Raw genomic sequence first — 21,830 nt, forward strand, 5'->3', positions numbered from 1 at the left:
CTGGAAAGAACAGACCCCAGAGGTGACAAGTCCATGTGCTGCTGGGCTCCTATTCACAGGATGCTGCAATCTTCACACTCTCCTGTAATGGTCCCTTTATGGCCTTTGATTAGCTTCACCCCTTATAACACTACTTTTCTGGTTTCCTAGAGCTATCAAAATCAACATTGCTAACTGTTTGGCTGCCCATTAGTAAAGATACATGAGGTTAAGACCTGAAAGAAATTAAGCTAGACCAAAAAAAAAAATCCACTGGCATTTGGACTTTACTAAATATAAAACACTTGGTGCAGAGAACACAGGATTTGCCTAATTCTGTGACATGTTCTTATGGCCCAGCCAAGGTATCAGCCCCTAAAGGTCAGAGGCTAGGTCTTACATGTTTTGGGGTTCTGCAGAGTGGCTGTCATAAGGTCTTACATGTCACAGACACAACAGTCACTGAATAAAGAGGCAAAAATCTACTTTTTAGTATAGAAGGATGAAGGTCAGCATTTTCCAGTCTATAATAGATTTAGGAGAAATCAGTGGTGCCTGTCCATGTGCCTGTCTGCAGGTTCGTGCCAGTCTGTGAAGAAGTTTCACGTGTCTCTGGTAAATATATGAACAAAACCAAATAAATGTGATTTTATATATCAAAACTAAATCTCTTAGAAATTCTAAAATTATATCTTTATGCGGTGTTGAACATTGTTTCTTTTCACAAATAATTATGATTGTAGGTGAAAGATGCTTTTAATTCATATCCTCACTTGACAAGGCAAAATAAAAGTGGGCAAAATCATTCATTGGTCCCAGTAGCTTAAAAATTACACTTCTGTGAAAGCCAAAGGGATACGTGAATCTAAATAACTTGTTCATATGCCTTATTAAAATTAAAACAATTACAGTAATATGACTGTCAATAAATAGAAGTGCTTGTGACTAAGACACATAACACTGGGGCACCTGGGTGGCTTAGTCGGTTGAGTGTCTGCCTTCAGCTCAGGTCATGATCCCAGGGTCCTGGGACAGCCCCCCATCCCATCAGGCTCCCTGCTCAGCAGGGAGTCTGCTTCTCCCTCTTCCTCTGGCACCCCTCCCCCCACCGCTCATGCTCTCTCTCTCTCTCTCAAATAAATAAAATCTTAAAAAAAAAAAGACACACAGCACTAATTGTGATATAAGTGAACCACACTGGACTAAGATCAAGTCATTTGGGGCTTCTGTTAGGTTTCTCTTCTATTTTCTATCTTTACAAACAAGTTATGGATTTTTAAACCCAAATCTGTGATTTGATTGAAATGCCAAAAAATATGATCTTAGTCATCATAATTTTAACTTCGAGATAATCTTTTCTGACAACATGATTCTTACCTCCAGCTCTATGCAATGTCAGGTCTGTTGCCAGCAGCAGCTCCACAGAAATGATGCCATTTGGAGGAAAAAATAATTTTGTTTCTTTGTTTTTTAACTTGATTTATAAAGTACACATTTAAATCCATACTACATGTTTTGCTGTGCTTTATAACTTGTACTGTAGATTTAAATGTATTAAGCATCTTCCCTCCAATAATCAATCATAACATTAAGAATAATAAAGGATTAATAACTCTGGGTCCACTATCACCTCTATTTTAACCTCTGCCTCTTATCTTTCAGAATGCTTTAGGTTGCAAATAAAAGTCATTTCACAAAACAGAAGGGCAAAAGTCTCATGGTCCCTCCATTTGTGACAACATGGATGAACCTTGAGGGCATTATACTACGTAAAATAAGTCAGACAGAGAAAGACAAACATTATATGATCTCACTTGTATATGAAACTAAAAAATCAAACTCATAGAAACAGAGAACAGATTGGTGGTTGCCAGAGGTGGGGGGGTCAGAAGTGGGAAAAATAGGTGAAGGTAGTCAAAAGGTATAAACTCTGGGGATGTAATATCTAGTTAACAATACTTAATTGTATATTTGAGTGCTGCTCAGAGAATAAATTTAAAAAAAAGTTCTCATCACAAGAAAGAAACATTTTGAAACCATGTGATAGATGTTAACCTAACATATTGTGGCAATAATTTTGCAATATAACAAAATAACAAATCATTATATTGTGTATCTTAAACTAATACAGTGTTATATGTCAGTTATATCTCAATAAAATGGCAGGGGAGGGGAATCTTGTGGTTCCTGGGTTGACTGATTTAGTATCTCAGTAATATCATCAAGGACCCAGATTTTTTTTCTACATTTCTCTTCAGCCATGTCAGCATGTTGGCTTCTCCTTTTATGTCTTTCCTTCATGATGGCAATATGGCCATAGATAATGTTCAGCATCAGAAAAAGGGGACATTCCTCTATTGTATCCTTTTTAAGACCTGATGAACACCTTCCCAGAAGTCTGACTTTACCTCAAGCCTCTTCCAGAGTAGTGTCACAGGCCTAGTGGGGCAGGAGGAATAGACTTATCATGACTGGATTATTAACTAGTCTTTATCCATCCTCTGGGAATAGAGAAGGACACAGCTTCCCCTAAAGGATACCAAGCCTGAAAATAAATTACCTGGAAAAAAAGTAAGTTTCTCTTAACAAGGAAGAGAACAGGATACATAAACTAAGAAAAACTATTTTGATGACATTCCATCTTAGAATCTAGCCATCATGTAAGAAGTTCAAATACTCTGAGGACACCATACTAAAGGAAGCCTGAGCTTAAAGAATGCACCAGACAAGCAAGTGAATGAGACCTTCTTGGACCTTCCGGGTCTGTTCAAGTGGATGCCGCCAAGTCAATAATCTAAGACAAAGGAGCAGAACTGCTCAACCAATCCCTGCCCAAACTCCTGACCCAAAGAATCTTGAGATAAAATGGTTGTTATTTTAAGCCTCTAAGATTTGGAGTAGCAATAGATAACTAGAACATCCCATAAGATGACACAATTCAAATATAAAGGTGCTAATAGGTTGTAATTAAAAGATGAAAATGAATATACCATGAAAACAGTAGCATATGAAAACTGGGATTACTACATTAATATCAGACCAAAATAGACTTCAAGACAAGGAGTCTTACCAGAGATAATGAGTAATAATTTATAATAATAAAACAGCCAATTAATCAGAAAGACATTACAATTAATAAGAGTATATGTATCTAAATCAGCTTCAAAATACATTAAGTAAAAGCTGACAGAAATAAGGAAATAGAAAATTCAGAATTATAATTAAAGATTATAATGCCCCCCAACAACTAGACCCCCCCAGATCACTAAGAATATAGAAGAACTGAACAACACAATCAACCACCTTGACATAATTGACATTTATAGAATGCTATGCCAAACAACTGCAGAATACACATTATTTTCAAGGATACATAAAATGTTCACCAAGATAGACCAATATGCCAGGCAATAAAATATGTCTCAATAAATTTGAATAGACTGAAATCATACAAAGTATGTTTTCTGACCATAAAAGATGAAATTAGAGGGGCACCTGGGTGGCTCAGTCGTTAAGCGTTTGCCTTCGGCTCGGGTTGTGATCCCAGAGTCCTGGGATCGAGCTTCACATCGGGCTCTCTGCTCTGCGGGAAGCCTGCTTCTCCCTCTCCCACTCCCCCTGCTTGTGTTCCCTCTCTTGCTGTGTCTCTCTCTGTCAAATAAATAAATAAAATCTTAAAAAAAAAAAGAAATTAGAAATCAATGACAATGGAAGATATTTCAAAAAGCCCCCAAATGTTTGGAAATTAAATAACACGCTTCTACTAACCCATGGTCAAAGAAGAAATCAAAAGGAAAATTAGAAAATATTTTGAACTGGATGATAATGGAAATAAGGGTTTAAAATCAATTATCTAAGTTTCTCCTTTAAGAAACTGGAAAAAGATGAGCAAATTAAATCTAGGGTAAGTAGTTTTATTTAGGAAATGCTAAAGAAAATGATATCAGTAACAGAAATCAATAACAGAAAAATAAAATAGAGAAAATTAACAAAGCCAACATTTGGCTCTTTGAAAAAAATTCATTGATAAAACTCTAGCTAAGCTGACTAAAAAAAAGAGAAAACACAAATTTAAGATATCAGGAATGAAAGAGGGAATATCACTGCAGATCCCATAAATATCAAAAGGATAGTAAGGAAGTACTATGAACAACCATTAAGACTTTATATTTAACAACATAAATGAAATGGAAAAATTTCTCTAAAAAGCTTATCAAAACTGATGTGCAATAAAATAGAAAATTTGAATAATCCTATATCTATCCAAGAAGTTGAATTATTACAAAAATGGTGTCACTGATGAATTCCATCACATCTTAAAAATAATATCAATCTTTTTTTTTAAGATTTTATTATTTGTTTTGACAGAGAGACAGAGAAACAGTGAGAGAGAGAACACAAGCAGGAGGAGTTGGAGAGGGAGAAGCAGGCTTCCCACTGAGCAGAGGGCCCGATGGGGGGCTCGATCCCAGAACCCCGGGACCATGACCTGAGCCGAAGGCAGACAGTTAACAACTGAGCCACCCAGGTGCCCCTAATAATATCAATCTTAAAATAGAGGAGAAATCGTTTCCAAATTCCTTTTATAAGACCAACATAACTAATGCCAAAACCTTAAAAGACATTAGAAATAAAGTTACAAACTAGATACCCCTTATGAACACAGATGCAAAACTCATTAACAAAATATTAACAAATTAAATCCAGAAATAGATAGAAAGGATGCATATTATCACCAAGCAAAATTTATCCCAGGAATTCAAAGTTAGCCTGTCACTTGAAAATCAATGTAATTCAGCACGTTAACAAAATAAATGAGAAAAAAAAAACATTTAAACGACTCAATATATACAGAAAAAGCATTTGATAAAATTTAACCCACATTCATACTAAAAATTTTCAGCAAACTAACGAGAGCAACTATGATATTGTGATATAAGAAATATATATTTTCTTGGCACAGAATCTTTGCAACACTTGTAATTTCTTAAGTGATAAGAGCATAAGGGCATCTTTTGTTACATATTTAATTTTTGTTCCCAGTTCCTCAAATAGCTCCAGAGCATAAAGGAGTGTATTTTGTTATTCAAAATACTTTTGACCACATCTGAGTTTATGTTAATGAGGCAATTTTTGGAAAGTCCTTAGATAACCACTGGATGAGGGCTGGTTGCCAGGGAACCAACCATGTGTTTAGAGGGTTGGAACTTTCATTCTCCCACACCTATCCCCACCCCCCACCTCCAGGGAGGGAAGAGGGTCTGGAGGTTAAATCATTCACCAATGGCCAATGCATTCAATCAATCATGCCTACATAATGAAGCCTCCATAAAAATTCCAAAGCATGGGGGATTGGGAGTATGTGTGTGTGGAGGGGGATTGGAGACCTCTACAAAATTCACCAGGTTGGTGAACACATGGAGGTACTGAGAGGGCGTGTACCCAGAGAGAGCATGGAAGCTCTACACCTCTTCCCCCATACCTTTCCTTATGCATTTTTTCCATCTGACTAATCCTGAGCTGTATCCTTTTATAATAAACAGGTAATCTAGTAAGTTTCCTGAGTTCTGTGGGCCATTTCAGTGAATTATCAAACCTGAGGAGAGGGTTGATGGAAGCTCCAATTTATAGCTGGTCAGTCAGATGCACAGATGATAACCTTGTACTTAACAACTGACATCTGAAGTAGGGGCAGATAGTAAATAGTGTCAGAATTGAGTTAAGTTATAGGACACCTAGCTGGTATCTGAAAAATCAGAGCACTGCTAAGTGTAAGGAAAAACCCATACACATATTTGGTAATTAGAATTGTCAGAAGTGAAGTAATGAGAGTATTCTGTGGATAAACAGAACACAGAAGTATTTTTCCGGTAGAGTGTCTACGAAAAATAAATAAATAGCTAACATCATACAAAATGGTAATATGTTGAATACTTTCTTTGGAAGATTGGGAATAAGGCCACAATGCCCACTCTTCTTATAACATAGCTCTGGAGTTCCTAAGAGGGCAATACAACAAGGGGGAGAAAAGCATAAAGATTTGGAAGAAAGGAATATAAATACCTTTGTCATCTCTATTTGTAGATGAATTTAATTACTAACTTAGCAAGTACAATGGTTAGTTTTATGTGTCAACTTGGCTGGGAAATGGTATTCAGATATTTAGTCCAACATTATTCTGGATATTTCTGTAAGGGTATTTTTGGGTAAAATTAACATTTGAATCAGTGGATGTTGAGGGACAGCTGGCTGGCTCAGTTGGTAGAGCATGCGACTCTTGATCTCAGGGTCCTGAGTTCAAGTCCCACATTGGGTATAGAGCCTACTTTAAAAAGTAATAAATAAGTAAATTGGTGTATGTTGAGATTGCCCTCCATAATGTGGGTGGCCCTCATCCAATCAGTTGAAGACCTGAATAGACCAAAAGACTGATCTTCCCCAAACAAGAAGGAATTCTGCCAGAAGATGGTCTTCAGACCTGACGTGCAACATTAGCTCTTCCCTGGGTCTCTATCCTGGTGGCCCAACTTGCAGATTTTGGATTTGCCAGCCTCCATAATAATGTGAGCCAATTTCTTAAAATGAATTTCTCTATATATACGTACACCTGATTGATTCTGTTTCTCTGGAGAACACTATTACAACTAAATAGAAAGACACAAGTTCAAAATATAAAAATCAATTGTACAGTTGACCCTTAGATAACATGGGTTTGAACTGTGTGGGTCCACTTATATGCAGTACTATAAATGTATTTTCTCTTCCTTATGATTTTCTTAATAACATTTTATTTTCTCTTCCTTTATTGTAAAAATACAGTATATAATGCATATAATATACAAAATACATGTTAATTGACGGTTTATGTTATTGGCACAGCTTCTAGTCAACAGTAGGCTATTAGTAGTTAAATTTTTGGGGAGTCATTGACCCTAATCCTTGCATTGTTCAAGGGTCAACTATATTTCCTTTGTTTCTATATACTAGCAGAAAACAATTAGAAAATGGAATATTAAAAAATTCCATTTATAATAGCATCAAATAACATAAAATTTAGTAACTGAGTAATAAATTTAACAAAATGTATGTGAGCACTCTGTCTACATTGAAAACTACTAAACACTGCTAAAACAAATTAAATAAGGCCTGGATAAATAGGAGGCATTTCACATTTATGAACTGGTAGACTCAATGCTCTTAAGGTGTCAATTCTCCCAAAATTGATCTATAGATTCAATATAATCCCAATCATAATGCCAGATTTTTAAAATAGAAATTGATTCCTTGATTCTAAAAGTTATATGAATATGCAAAGGACCTACAGTGTCCAAAACAATCTTGAAAAAGAGCAATACTGGAAGACTTAAATTATCTGACTTTGTAACTTACTACATATAAAGCTATATTAATAAAGGACGGTATGGTATTGTCATAAGCATAGACAATTAAACTGAAGGGAGTCTTAAAAATAGTCATATATAGGGTCATTGGATTTTCAAAGAAGGTCACAAGGTAATTCAATTGATAAAAATAGTCTTTTCAATAATTTAGCTCCTTGGAGGAAAAGTTGATTTCAGAGCAGGGGCAAGAATAGTAAAAGGGGCTCATAGTGGGCTACAGTTTCAATGTGTTCCATGGGACAGGTGATTATTGTCTTCCTGGCTGTGTCCCACTCTGCCTCCTGGGGCAGTAAAGCACTTCTGCTCTTTTCCCCAAGTTTCACAGAGCCTCTTGGGAAGAGAGCCCTGGGTGAGGGGTAAGTCTTTCTCCACAGGGCGCCCAGCATGAGTTGTGAAGTGTTGTGAGGAACCAAGATAAACCTTCTGCTCATCTCCTAAACTCCGCAGCTCTCAGGAAGCAGGGGCTGGACCAACATCTTTACATTATCCAAGGTGGTAATTCTTTAGTAGCTAACAAAGGAGACAGGAAGACTGACTTCTAATCTCAGTTTTGCCATTAAATGTTATCTTAAGGCCACAGTGATGCAGCCCAATCCAATTCCAGATGCTTTGAGGAGAATGTGCATCATTATGGAAAGCTTTTGTTTGAGAGGCAGAGGGCACTTACACCTCAGAACACATAGGAAAACTCTTTCAACTCCTCTTTGTCTACTACACTCAGACCTCCTTTCTTTCCCCTCCCCTCAGACTCCTAGAGCTCTGGGCTGTGGCTCTCTCACTTGCCTTACCTCTAGGGCCTGTTTGGGGGCTCTGTGTTTTTTCCCAGGTGGAGTGATCCAGCCTCCTTTAGTTCCTATCATTTCACACCTCCAGGCCCAGCAGTGGTGGAAGGTCCAGTAGTAACAAGCAAAATCAAGTTGGTAAGGAGAGAAAACACTTTGAATTTAATATGCATACATTTATATATTTATCCTGGCACATACACACATAACGCTGAGCAAGTCATTTTCTTCCCTGGCCCGAGAATCCTTGCCCTCCCCTTCTTCTTCTCCTTGTGCCCCCCTCTCTCCCCTTTTCAGGTCACTTTATGTGAAGGCCCAACCACCTCCACTCAATACCTCACTCCGAATCAAGAACTCCTGCCATAGCAATGCTGGGCCCTTCTTCCCCTAAGGAGGAGATACGGTCTTCTGAGAATAAATTCTATCCTTGAGAACACCAGTCAGCACTTTATACAATTCAGGGGGAGAAAACAGAAATGACAAACACTTCAGAAATCACTCATATTAAATATGCCCTTAACAGCATAAATTGTTTCTCAGCTGGCCTTAAGCCTAACCTTATTCTCAGTCTCCATGGAAAGTCTGGACTTCACACTTTCTCTATTTGTCATAATAAAAGGCAAAGGATTTCTCCAAAATTTCCAATATACAGGTTTTTCTGAGACCCACTCAGTCCCTGAAGGTTTGTTTTTTGTTTTGTTTTTTAAAAGCATGGGCTAATGCGGCACCTGGCTGGCTCAGGGAGCATGCGACTCTTGATCTCGGGATTGTGGGTTCAAGCCCCATGTTGTGTGTAGAGATTACTTAAAAATAAAAAAAAAAAAACACCTTTATAATAAAAAAATTTTTTAAATAAATTAAAAATAAAAAAGCCTGGGCTGATGACCAAAACTTAGGGGGGTGAGGGGCAGAGGGACAGGAAGCAGAAGAGTCTGTCCCAAACAGTTCTTTTTAGTTATGCATATGTTGGAAACCTGTTTACAAAAAGCAGGCCCTAGTCAATTTATGCCCTTTCTGTTTGGAAGTAACAGCCCAACTTATGTGGCACAGGAGTCCTTGGTCTCTCACAATTAGGCCATGCTGTTCATAGCTATGGCAACTTCCAACAAGATTCCCACTTCACTGTTAAATACCTGTTCTTACCTTGGAGCTTTTCAAGCTGGTAAAATCGTTTGAGGTTCATAAGAGTGTGTTAGAGGCATCCCTGCATTTACAGGTCAACAAATTGAGTTAGCACAAATTTGAGCCCCATACAGATGCTGAGCAGACCTAACAAACATTTCCTTCACGAAGGAAAAAAAAAAATCAATTATTTTCACATTATTTACTACTTACTTTGTAAAGTATCTCCGCAAATCACCAAATTGCCAAAATGTTTTTAAACCCAGAGAAGGGCTTGGAATTTTAAATAAGGTGGTCAAAGAAGGCCTTGCAGAAAAGGTAACATTGAGTAAAGACTTGAAGGAAGTGAGAAAGAGAGCCATGTAGGAATGCTGGGGGAAAGCATCCAAAGCAAAAGGAATAGCAATGTACTGGTGTGAGATAGGAACGTGCCTGGGGTGTTCAAAAAGCCACCAAGTGGCCAGAATGCTGGAGTGGAAAAGGAGGCAGAGAGATGTTGGGGATGGAGGATAGAGGCAGATCACATAAAGAGTTACTGTATATTAGTTTCCCTTGACATTTGCTTAAAGTAAGATTGGAAGTCATTGGAGGATTTTAAATAGAAAAATGGTGTCATATGACTTGTGTTTTAATAAGCATCATCTGAATGCTATGTTGAGAATAGGCTGAAAGAGGTCAAGAGTAAAGTTAGAAGCCTGTTGTGATAAACCAGGTGAAAAATGATGGTGATTTTGATCAGGACAGAAACAATTAAGAGAGGGTTAGATTCTGGATGAATTTTTTGCCTAACTTTTTTAAGAGGTAATTTATATAGAATGAAATATATCCATTTAGGTGTGCATTTCTATATATTTTGACCAATTTGTGTAACCACTACCACAGTCAAGATACAGGAATTTCATCACCCAAAAAAAGTTTCCTTGTGTCCCTTTGAAGTCAAAGTGTCCCACCTCCAACCCAAGCAACCACCAACTTGCCTTCAGTCACTATACATTAGATTTGTATTTTCTATAGTTTCATATAAACTGGAACAATATCTTGTTTTCTTTTTTGTGTCTGGCTTCTTTCACTGTTTGTTTTTGAAGTTTACTTCTGTTTATGCATGTCTTAGTAGTTCACTCTTTTTTTATTGCTGAGTAGTATTCCATTGTTTGGATAAACCCCAGTTTATTCAATACTGTTATTTCCAGCTTCGGTTTATAATGCATAAAGCTGCTATGCATACTTATGTACAAGCCTTTGTGTGGATATAGGTTTTTATTTCTCTTGAATAAATACCCAGGGATGTGATTGTCATGTTAAGTATGTCATGGGTCATAGTAAGGATATACTTAATTTAATTTTTTTTAAAGATTTTATTTATTTATTTGAGAGGGAGAGAATGAGAGAGAGAGCATTAGAAGGGGTAGGGTCAGAGGGAGAAGCAGACTCCCTGCTGAGCAGGGAGCCCAATGCGGGACTCGATCCTGGGACTCCAGGACCATGACCTGAGCCAAAGGCAGTTGCTTAACCAACTGAGCCACCCAGGTGCCCAGCATATATTTAATTTTATAAGAAACTACCAGAATGTTTTCCAAAGTGTTTGTATCATTTTACATTCTCACCAACAGTGAGAGTTTTGGTTGCTCTTGGCCAACATTTATTGCCAGTCTTTAATTTTAGCCATTCTGATGAATGTTTAGTATGTGTGGTTTGGAAACATTTGCTGAACAAATTCTTTGACACTCCCTCCCATCAAAAGGTGGAGTCTTATTCCCATCTCCTTGAATGGGGCTGGATTTAGTGACCCCCTTTTCATTTTCATCTCTTATTTTGTAATTTATTTATTGAAATATAGTTCACATACATAAAATTCACCATTTTAAAGTTTACAATTCAGTGGATATTAGTATATTCACAGTAATTCGAGAACATTTCTATCACATCTAAAAGAACTTCCATATCTATTAGCAGTCCCTCCCATTTCCCCTTCTTCCTTCTGCACAGCCCCTCCCTTCAATTCCCTGGCAGCCACCAATCTACTTTCTATCTCTATGGATTTGCCTATTCTGCAGATTTCATACAGGGAATCATGCAATATTTGGCCTTTTATGTCTGGCTTCTTTCATTAGCATCATGTTGTCAAGATACATCCACATTTAAGCATGTGTTAGTATTTCCTTTGTTCTTATGGGTATTATTTTGTTGTACAGATATAGCACATTTTGTTTATCCATTCATCAATTGGTGGATATTTGGGTTGCTTCTACTTTTTGGCTATTATGAATAGTGCTACTATAAAAATTAATGTGCAAATTTTTGTGTGAACATGTTTTCAATTCTTCATTTTTGAGGAACTGCCAAATTGTTTTCCAAAGTGGCCATACCATTTTACAATCCTACCAGTGATATATAAAGGTTCCAACTTCTCCACATCCTCACCAACACATTTTATGGTCTTTTATTACAGCCATCTTAGTGGGTGTAAAGTGGTACCTCCCTGTTGAGCATCTTTTAATGTGCTTATTGGCCATTTAAAAATCTTCTTTGGAGAAATATCTACTCAAAATTTTTGCCTGTTTCTAAATTGGGTTATTATTGAAGTGTAAGGGAACTTTATATATTTTGGATACTAGATCCTTATGAGATATATGATTTGCAAATATTTTCCACTCTATAGGTTATCTTTTCACTTTCTTGATAGTGTCCTTTGATTCAAAAGCTTTTAATTCATTGAAGTCCAATATATGTTTTTTCTTTTGTTGCTTATGTTTTTTTAAATATTTTATTATTTTTTTAGATTTTATTTATTTATTTGAGAGAGAGAGAGAATGAGAAATAGAAGGCACGAGAGGGAAGAGGGTCAGAGGGAGAAGCAGACTCCCTGCTGAGCAGGAAGCCCAATGTGGGACTCGATCCTGGGACTCCAGGATCATGACCTGAGCCGAAGGCAGTCGCTTAACCAACTGAGCCACCCAGGCGCCCTTGTTGCTTATGTTTTGTTAGGTCTAAGAAACTGTTGCCTAATCCAATGTCACCAAGATTTATACCTGTGTTTTTTCTAAGGTTTTTTTGTTTTAGCTCTGAAAACATTTAGGTTGTTGATCCATTTTGAGTTAATTTTTGTATATGGTGTGAGGCAGTGGTCTAAATTCATCCTTTTGCATGAAGATACCTAATTGTCCCACTACCATTTGTTGAAAAGACTATTCTTTCCCCCATTGGATGGTCTTGGCATGCATGTCAAGGGCTTAAGGTTTTCCAAATGTATAAGATCATGCCATCTGCAAAGAGAGATCATTTTGCTTCCTTCCCCCCCAATATGAGTATCTTTATTTTTCTTCACTAATTACTCCAGCTAAAACCTCCAGTACAATGTTGAATAGTTTTGAGAGCAAGTAAACATCCTTGTCTTATTTCTGATCTTAAAGGCAAAACTTTCAGTCTTTTCTGCATATATTGTGTATGATGATAGCTGTGGATTTTTCATAGATGTCTTTTATCAGATTGAGGAAGTTTTCTTATATTCCTTGTTTGTTGAATGTTTTTTATCATAAAAGGATGTATTTTTTTTAGCTTTACTGAGGTATAATCATCACACAAAAACTGTATATATTCAAAGTGTATAATTTGATGTTTTGATGTAGGTACACACTGTTAAATGATCACCACAATCAAACTAATTAGCATATTCTTCCCCCTATCTAGTTGCCATTTGTGTGTGTGTGTGGTGAGAACATCTAAGATTTACTATATTAGCAAATTTCAAGTATACAGTACAGTATTATTGACTGTAGTCACCATGCTATACATTAGAACTTTAGAACTCATTCATCTTACATAACTGAAACTGTACCATTTCCCCATTTCCCCCACTTCCCCACTATGCTGCCCTCAGGCGACCACGGTTCTATTCTCTGCTTCTATGAGTTTTAGATTTCACATATAAGAGATCATGCTGTATTTGTCTGTGTCTGGCATATTTCACTTGACACAATGTCTGTCCTCCAGGTTCATCTATGTTGTTGCAAATGGCAGGATTTCCTGTTTTTATTTTAAGGCTGAATAATATTCTAGTGTGTGTGTGTGACATTTTCTTTAGCCATTTAGTGAGTGAAACATAAGTGAGAGACACTTATGTTTCCATATCATGGCAATTGTGAATAATGCTGCAATGAACATGGAATTGCTGATATCTTTGTGATACTGATTTCATTTCCTTTGGATATATACCCAGAAGATGAATTGCTGAATCATATGCTAGATCTATTTTTTAATTTTTTTGAAAAGATTTTATTTATTTATTTGACAGAGAGAGAGACACAGAGAGGGAACACAAGCAGAGGGAGAGGGAGAAGCAGGCTCCCCACTGAGCAGGGAGCCTGATGTGGGGCTCGATCCCAGGACTCTGGGATCATGACCTGAGCTGAAGGCAGACATTTAATGACTGAGCCACCCAGGTGCCCCTATTTTTTTAATTTTTAAAGGAACATCCATGTCGTTTTCCATAATGGGTATACCAATTTATATTCCCACCAACAGTATACAAGGATTCCCTTTTCACCACATCTTCACCAACATCTGTTATCTCTTATCTTTTTGGTAGCAGCCATTCTAATCTCAGTGTGGTTTTGATTTGCACTTCCTGCTGATTAGGGATGTTGAGCATCTTTTCATGTACCTTTGGGCCATTTATATGTTCGTATGTCTTTTGAGACATATCCATTCAGGTCCTTTGCCCATTTAAAAAATATTTTTTTGTTTTTGTTTTCCACGAAGTTATGTAAGTTCCTCACTGAACCCTTATTAAACCCTTATCAGATACATGGTTTGCAAATACTTTCCCCTACTCTACAGGCTGCTTTTTCACTGTTGTTTCCTTTGCTCTGCAGCATTTTAGTTAGATGCAATCCCACTTACCTATTTTTGCTTTTGTTGCCAGTGTTTTTGGTGTTTTATAGCCAAGATCAATGGCGAGAAGCATTTTACCTGTTATCTTTCAATAGTTTTATAGTTCCAGGCCTTAAAGACTTTAATCCACTGAGTTGATTTTTGTATATGGTATGAGATGTCCAATTCCATTCTTCTGCATGTGGATTTTTTTTTTTCAACACCGTTTACTGAGGAGACCTTCCTTTCCCCATTGTGCATACTTGGCACCCTTGTTGAAGACTCGTTGACCATAAATGTGTGGACTTATTTCTGGGCTCTCTATTCTCTTCCCGTGGCCTGTATGTCTGTTTTTATGCCAATACCAAACTGTTCTGATTACTGTAGCTTTGTAATATATTATGAAATCCGGGGGGTATGATACCTCCAACTTTGTTCTTCTTGCTTTTTCTGCATCTACTGAGATGATTTGGGTTTCATCTTTCATTCTGTTTATGTGCTGTATCACATTTATTGGTTTGTTAAGTTGAACCATCCTCATATCCCAGGGATAAATCCCCCTTGATCATGGTGTGTGATCCTTTTAATGTGCTACTGAATTCAGTTTGCTAGATTTTGTTATTTTTGCATCTATATTCATTAGAGGTATTGACCCATAATTTTCTTTTCTTGTGGTGTTTTTGTCTGGCTTTGATATCACTGTGATGATGGCTTCATAAAATGAGTTTGGAACGGTTCTTTTATTTTTTGTAAGAGTTTAAAAAAATTGGTATTAATTCTCTGAATGTTTGTTAGAATTCACCTGTAAATCTCCTGGGGTTTTCTTCTATAGTAGGTTTTTGATTACCGGTTCAATCTCCGTATTTGTTATTTGCCGTTCAGGCTATTTTTTCTTGACCCAGGCTTGATAGGTTGTATATTTCTAAGAATTTATCCATTGTTTCTAGGATATCCAACTTACGGACATATGTTCATAATAGTCTCATTTTACTTCTGAGACATCCACTGTGATGTCTTCTTTCATTTCTGATTTTACTTGAGTCTTCTTTTTTTTACTCTAGCTAAGGGTTAATCTTTTTTCATCCCTTCACTTTAAGCTTATGTGTGTCCTAAAGTGAGTTTCTTGTAAACAACATATAGTGGATCCAGGTTTTCTATCCAGTCACTCTCTTTTGGTTTAGTCCATTTACATTTAAAGTAATTATTGATAGAGAAGGACTTTTGCCATTTTGTTAACCATTCTGTCTTGTAGTTTTTATCCTTTTTTTCTGTTGTCTTTGTGGTTTTTTGAATTGATACTTTTTTTGTGTAACTTCTATAGGTATCTTCTTCATAGTTACCATGGGATTTACATAAAATATATTTATAATAATCTATTTTAAGCTTATCACTTCACTTGCATATAAAAACTTTTACCTCCCCTCCCCCCACTATATATTCTTATTGTCACAATTTACATATATTTATATTATATAGAAGGATGTTGGATTTTGCCAAATGCCCTTTTCTGCACCTATTGAAATGATGGGTTCCCCCCCTTTATTCTATTAATATGGTGTAATACATAGATTTTCAAATTTTGAAACAACTTTCCATTTCTGGGATAAATTCCAGTTGGTCATGGAGTATAATACTTTTGTGTGCTGCTGGATTAGTTTTGCAAGCATTTTGTTGATTTTTGCATCTATATTCATAAGAGATTTGGTCTATAGTTTTCCTTTCTTATGCTGTCTTTGGTCTTGGCTTCAGGGTAACACTGGGCTATTAGATTGAATTATGACACATTCTCTCCTATTCTATTTTTTGGAAAAGTTTTAAGGATTGATGCTAGTTTCTCTTTAAATGTTTGGAAGAATTCACCAGTGAAGCTATCTAGTCCTGGGCTTTTCTGTATTGGAAGTTTAAATTTTTTTTTTTTAATTACTAACTCAATCTCTTTTCTTGTCTAGTTCTATTCAAGTGTTCTATTTCTTTTGAATCAGTTTTGGTTGTTTGTGTTTCTAGGAATTTATCCATTTCATCTAGTTATCTAATTGGTTGGCATATAATTGCTAGTATCCCCTCTATAATTCTTTATTTTTGTAAGGTCAGTAGTAATGTCCTTTCATTTCTGATTTTAGTAATTTGAGCCTTTTTTCTTGATGTAGAGTTTTGTCAAGTTTGCTTTTATCTAGGATCTTTTAGTTATGTTGATTTTTTCTATTGTATTTTTATCATCTATTATTTCCTTCCTTATGCCTGTTTTGGGTTTAGTTTCCTTTTTCTAGTTTCTTAATTTTTAAAATTTTATTTATTTGACACACAGAGAAAGTGCACAAGCAGGGGGAGCAGCAGAGGCAGAAGCAGACTCCCCACTGAGGAGGGAGCTTGATGTGGGGCTCGATTCCAGGACACTGAGATCATGACCTGAGCGAAAGGCAGATGTTTAACTGATGGAACCACCTAGGGGCCTCTCTTTCTAGTTTAAGATAGGTTAGGTTATTGATTGGAGACCTTTTTTCTTTTATAATGTAAGCTGTAAGCATGGACACCTTTATGTTTACCCCTCCCCCCATATATACACATAAACTTTACACCCAACATGAGGCTTGAACTCATGACCCCGCAATCAAGTCACATGTTCTGACTGAGCCAGCTAGGTGCCCCTATATACTAACCTCTTACTACTTACTGCTTTTGTTGCATCCTTTAAATTTTTTATAATGTGATTTCATTTGTTTATCTCAAATTATTTTATTTCCCTTACAATTTTGTTTGACCCATTGGTTATTTAGAAATGTGTTTATTTCTGCATTTGTGAATTTCCCAATTTTCCTTCTATTACTGATTTCTATTGAATCTTTGATTCATTCTAGCTCAAATCTGTTGAGCCATCCAAGTGCATTTTTAATTTCAGTTGTTATACTCTCCAACTTCAAAATTTCCATTTGTTTACTTATCATTTTTATGTATTAATAGTCTCTATTTGTGAGATCATTCTGATATTTTCTTTAGTTATCTAAATGGGATTTTCTTTGAACACATTTATTTTATTATTTTTTAAAAAGATTTTATTTGAGAGAGAGCAGCAGAGGGAGACGAGAAGCAGACTCTCCACTGAGCAGGAAGCCCAATGCAAGACTTGATCCCAGGACCCTGTGATCATGACCTGAGCTGAAGGCAGACACTTAACTTTGAGTCACCCAGCGCCCCTCCTTTAAACATATTTAAAGTAGTTGATTTGAGGCTTTTGTCTACAAAGTCCAATACCTGGGCTTTTTCTAGACAATTTCTATTAGTTAAAAAAAATTTTTTTTGAGGAGTCATACTTTGTTTCATAGTACGCCTCATTGTTTTTAGAAAACTGGATATATTGACTATCACAATGTGGCAAGTCTGGAAATTAGTTTCTCTCTCCCCTTAGGGTCTCTTGTTTAGTGACTTTTCTGAACTAATCCCATAAAACTATATCCTTTCCTATGTGTGGCCACTGTAGTTTCTTCGTGGTTGGCTTAGTGGTCAGCTAATAATTGTATAGAGACTTCCTTAAATGCCTGGAACCCATAGAATATTGGCTTTTGCCAAGGGGCTTTGAATGTGTGTTGAGGCATACTTACAGCACACAATCAGGCAGTTTACAACTCTGTGTTAGCTTTCTTTCTGCTTGTGCAGAGCCTCAAGGTCAGCCAGAAGTGATAGCTTAGGGAGCTTCTTGGGTCTTCTTGAGCATGCACACAACGCTGTGCATGTGTGTGGCCTTCTAGATCTCCATGTCAAGAGCTTTTCTAAGCCCTTATGGACACTGCATTCCCTAGTCTTTTCTCCCAAGCTTTTTCATGAAGATATTGTTTGCCCCAACTTATTACCCTTTGCAGCAGCAACTAAAATGTCTCCCTGTATATACCTCAACAAATACCATCTGTATAGCAGCTGTAGCACTGGATGAGTTTTGAGCCAGGTAATATAGGTAAAGCTTGTTTTTACACAAAGCCACCAGACAGTTCAAATAATGACAATTCTTTGTGAATAGAGTCCACTCTGCTCCCAAAGGTACCTAGAATGTGGGCTGTTATTTTCAGGCTACTGCTAAGCTGCAGAGTAAGAAAAGGAGATGCTGTTTCCATCCAGCTTTTTCTGAGACACTTATTTTTGGAATGAGTGATAAATGGTGATGATCACCATTTTGGAAGAATGCCCGAACATATGGAGGGGCCACATGATGATGTTCAAGACAACAGCCCAGCTAAAGTCCAAGCTGACAGCTAGTATTAACCATCAGACATATGAGTGAATGAGTTTTCAGCAGATTTGCTATTGAGCAGCCCCAGTTAACAGTAAGTAGTAGAGGGCTGAGTATTCCCCTACTGAGCCCTGCTCAAATTGTAGTTTCAAGGCTAAAAACAAGGTTACTGTTTTATCATTTAATAAAAATTGTATATATTTAAGGTGTACAACTTGGTGTTTTGACATACATATACATAGTGACATGATACTAGTCAAGCGAATTAACATATCCATGTCTATATATAGTTACTTTTTTTTTGTGGTCAGAGCAGCTGAAATCTATTTTCTGAGCAAATTTCCAGTATTCAGTACAGTATTATATTACTAGCTATAGTCATCACGTTGTACATTAGCTTTCCAGACTTACTGATCCTATAGGGCTGCAATTTTGCACCCTTTAACCAACATCTCCCCATTTTCCCCACTTGGTAACCACCAATCTACTTTCTACTTCTATGTATTCAACCTTTTTTAGGCTCCGCATGTAATAAGATCATGCAGTATTTTTCTTTCTGTGTCTGGCTTATTTCGCTTGGCATAATGCCCTCCAGGTTCATCTGTCTAGGGGCGAATGGCAGGATCTCCTTTTTAAGGTTAGATGATATTCCATTATATATACATATATAAAGTATTTTATATACATATAAAAATGTATATATTAACATATATATATATATATATATATATATATATATATAAAGATCTGTTAGCAAACACAAAAAGCTGGTCTCAAATGACCCAGAAACAATGGATGAGAAGTGACAGGAACAACACACCCAGTGGTTCTCTTCAGAGTCCATATCCCACTTGTGCCCAGGGGGTGGGTCAGGGCAAGGCTGGCACAACCAGGCCCAAATGCTTGCTTGAAGACCCCCATTGACTCTCCTGCTATAGGGTGGTGGAGGACCTGTGAATAGCAACACAGGTCAAAGTTACATTATGGGTGGGAGACTCCAAAGCTGAGGAAGTTTTGCATGGTCACTGCAGAAAGACTGGCTAATACTCACCAGCAGGTGACTGTTGTTGATTGTTTCTAAAGTTGCCATTCTCCCCCCAGATTCTTAAAAATTGAAAAACACTGCTTGGTGTTACATTCCTTTGAAGCTGATAGAAAACGTCTGCTTAACTAGCTTACTTTCTTTCCAAAACAACCTTGCAAACGTGTAGTTTTCTCAAATCTTCCCCAAGTATATGTAGAGTATTTTGGATTAAAAGTCCGTAAGTATTTGAAGTTAAGGAGTTGACTACAGCATTTACAAAAAAAAAAAACTTTTTCTGGATTATTGTTTTTCTAGTTCCCTACTACTAGAAGCAATGGGATAATTTAGTGTGCTTTTCTATGTATTTTACAAATTTACCTTGTTTCCGATAATTTGTAGTTTTATTAAGTTGAACTACACCCACGACCACTTTTGTAGGTCAAAAATGGCTGAATATCAGCAATTTCACATGGTTCCACCGAATTATACTGTGAATAAGAATTAAATAAATGGATTGGTACATGGTGGAAACACCCAATTTACTTCTGTATTTCTACTTACCTTCTGATGCTTTCCCCTGGTCCACCCCAACTTAGTATTTAATTAATTAAGATCTCCCTCATGATCAGGAGGACCTCTGTATGTTTTTCCATTTCTTCCTTGGGCACAAATTGTGACGTTGTGTTAGTGTGTCTTAGTGTATTGACTGAAGTTTGCTTTCCTCTGCGTCCTTCGTCCTGTCTTCTACTCTGTCACTGTCAGTGACGTGTTATGTCCGCCCTGGAAGAACCAGCCAATGAATCTGATGCCTTAGCCAACAGCAATGCAGAAGAGCTGTGCTAACTCACAGTAATTAAGATTGGGGTCACACTGTCATTAACCGTTACTGTCAGGAAAAAAATTCAGTGAAGAAGTAAATCTTGAGAATGACCTTAGATGTGTGGTATATAAAATTCACTGACTTACTGATGTATTCATCCACTATGATTATTATTTACATTAAATAATTAGCCAAAAAAAGAAACAACAAAACAATCTAACAAAAATTTTATTAGGACCATGGTGATGACCCATTTGAATTTAAATTCTTTCCCAGTGATGAGAAAATAAAAATTTCATTAGTTTAAATATGTGTGAGCATTTCTACACCCTGCCCAGCTTAAGTCAAATACTAATGGACTGGTCTTAATTCATTTTGACAGACTCCACAACGGCTCACCACAGAAAGCACCTATCACCTACTTGTTGAATAAATACATATTAATTATTGGCAGGGGCTCTGAAACTGGACAGTGACACTTCATGTTACCAATGTTACTCACTGTTGTGTAGTGGGGAGGACATCCATGTGAAAGTTCACTGTAAATAGCAATATAAGTGTTTTCCTGAACATTATCAGTTTAGAATGAATATTAACCATACCATGATTGGAATGAGTGTGTTCTAAGAATCCATTTACTTTCTCTCTGAAGGTTTAGGAGGGTTTTTGCCAAATGGTTTTGTCTTTTAAACACAAAGAGCGACTGCCTTCGGCTCGGGTCATGATCCTGGAGTCCTGGGATCGAGTACCGCATTGGGCTCCCTGCTCGGCGGGGAGCCTGCTTCTCCCTCTGACCCTCCCCCCTCTCATGTGCTCTCTCTCTCTCAAATAAATAAATAAAATCTTTAAATAAATAAATACATACATACATACATACATACAAAGAGCAGGAATTCTTAAGTAAATGTTAAAGCAACTAGATTTTCCAGTCCCTACCCAAGATTTGTTTTATGGTCAGGAGCCCGAGGCATTTGGGAATTCTGGCAGTGGGGAAGTTAATGTCATTTTATTTTACAAAAAGTCTTTTACAGAGAGACTGAAGATATGAGATAAAATGTATCCTGGGGTTACAAAAATATGTGCAGGTCTGGGAATGAAGAACGGAGGTAGTGGCCATAAACTGATATGTTAATGTAATAGTTCTACTGTTTCCAAAAATAAGCAAATAAAGAAATTCTGAACTGCTATAAAACGTGTTTCCAGCCAGGCTTTAACTGAACGGTAAACCCTATTTCTCAGTGCGTTAACAGTCTTTTTAACACCAAAAATACTAAAATCCACCAAAAATACCATAAACATGCCTCCAAACGATTTTCCCATTCTGAAGGTTGTGCTTACTGCTTCTAAGAACCAGTTCAGTTGACCTATAAGCATTTCATTTGCTGTTTATAGTACTGGGTGATACTACTACAAAGACCAGTATCATGGGGGAATCTTCTGTTATATAATAAAGTCTTCAGTAGGATTTAAAAATCACAGCTCTCAAAGAAGCCACGTGTTTGTTAGGCATGCTTTTAGACCATTTGCCACAAGGTGAGAGTAAGAAGTTCCACTTCATAATGAGAATGGTGGCTGTCATTGAATAACACAGAGTGAGGTTTCTGAACTTTGGTGT

General features: G+C 36.9%; 1 protein-coding gene across 4 annotated transcripts in view; it reads right to left on the reverse strand.

Moving 5' to 3' along the window:
• ZNF644 (zinc finger protein 644) overlaps window positions 1-21,830 on the reverse strand; it is a 208,187-nt gene that overhangs the window by 67,940 nt on the left and 118,417 nt on the right. For 2 of the 4 annotated variants that reach the window (XR_003523446.2, XR_003523448.1), the window contains exon 6: window positions 19,222-19,322. The gene's annotated coding sequence lies outside the window, so the exon portion shown is untranslated. Of the gene's footprint in view, window positions 19,323-21,830 lie in introns of those variants that run through there. The other 2 variants (XR_003523433.2, XR_003523439.2) reach the window with 2 other exon arrangements.

This window comes from Zalophus californianus, chromosome 4, assembly GCF_009762305.2.
Source record: "Zalophus californianus isolate mZalCal1 chromosome 4, mZalCal1.pri.v2, whole genome shotgun sequence".
NCBI classification, from domain to species: Eukaryota; Metazoa; Chordata; class Mammalia; order Carnivora; family Otariidae; genus Zalophus; species Zalophus californianus.